At 63.3% G+C, this 630-nt stretch overlaps 1 protein-coding gene across 1 annotated transcript in view; it reads left to right on the top strand.

The window, feature by feature from the left end:
- The window catches only part of AHRR (aryl-hydrocarbon receptor repressor), a 71851-nt gene that overhangs the window by 58140 nt on the left and 13081 nt on the right, over positions 1 to 630 (top strand). The gene's annotated exons all lie outside the window — the stretch shown is intronic.

The raw sequence follows: 630 nt of genomic DNA, 5'->3' as shown, positions 1-630 counted from the left end.
CGTCCAGCAAGGGACGCGTGTCCAGAGCAGATGGCGGGTGCTGATGGGTCATGGGACTTTGTAAGCAAGACACACAGCGTGTGTGCACCCCCACATGGGCACGCTCGTGTACACAGTCACACACGCATCTGATACCTGAGATGCTCATCCTTACGGACCTTGACACGCCGGTTAAACCGCAGTAAGAAACCGCTGCACGTCCACCGCAGTGGCGAGCACGGAAGAGCCTGCGACGCCAGGCATTGGCAAGACCGCAAAGCAACCGGAACTGCGCACGCTGCCCCGGTGGGAGCAGGGATTTGCACAGTCACTCTGGGAGTCGTTCGGTGCCAACTTAGAGCTACCCGGCTGCCTGCCGGTGCCGCCAGAGCCCATTCCTGGGCGTGTGTCCGCGGAAGCCCTCCCAGACACGCCACGTCCTCATCCTTCGCGACGGGCCCACACAGGACAGCCCATGCCCGCCAGCACGAGGTGGGTCGGTCGGCTGTGGTGTGTTCACACGGTGGACACAGTGGACAACAAAGCGCGGCGCCTCTCGCAAGTGTGACACTGGGCAAAGGCGCAGACGCCCACGAATGCGTTTCCCGTTCACGCACGTTCGAGGACGGGCAAACCAGCCTGCGGCCCGGG

Source organism: Propithecus coquereli, unplaced genomic scaffold (assembly GCF_000956105.1).
Source record: "Propithecus coquereli isolate 6110/MARCELLA unplaced genomic scaffold, Pcoq_1.0 Scaffold658, whole genome shotgun sequence".
Classification (NCBI taxonomy): Eukaryota; Metazoa; Chordata; class Mammalia; order Primates; family Indriidae; genus Propithecus; species Propithecus coquereli.
Note: the sequence above shows the minus strand (reverse complement) of the source record. Positions and strands in the feature narration are given on the sequence as shown.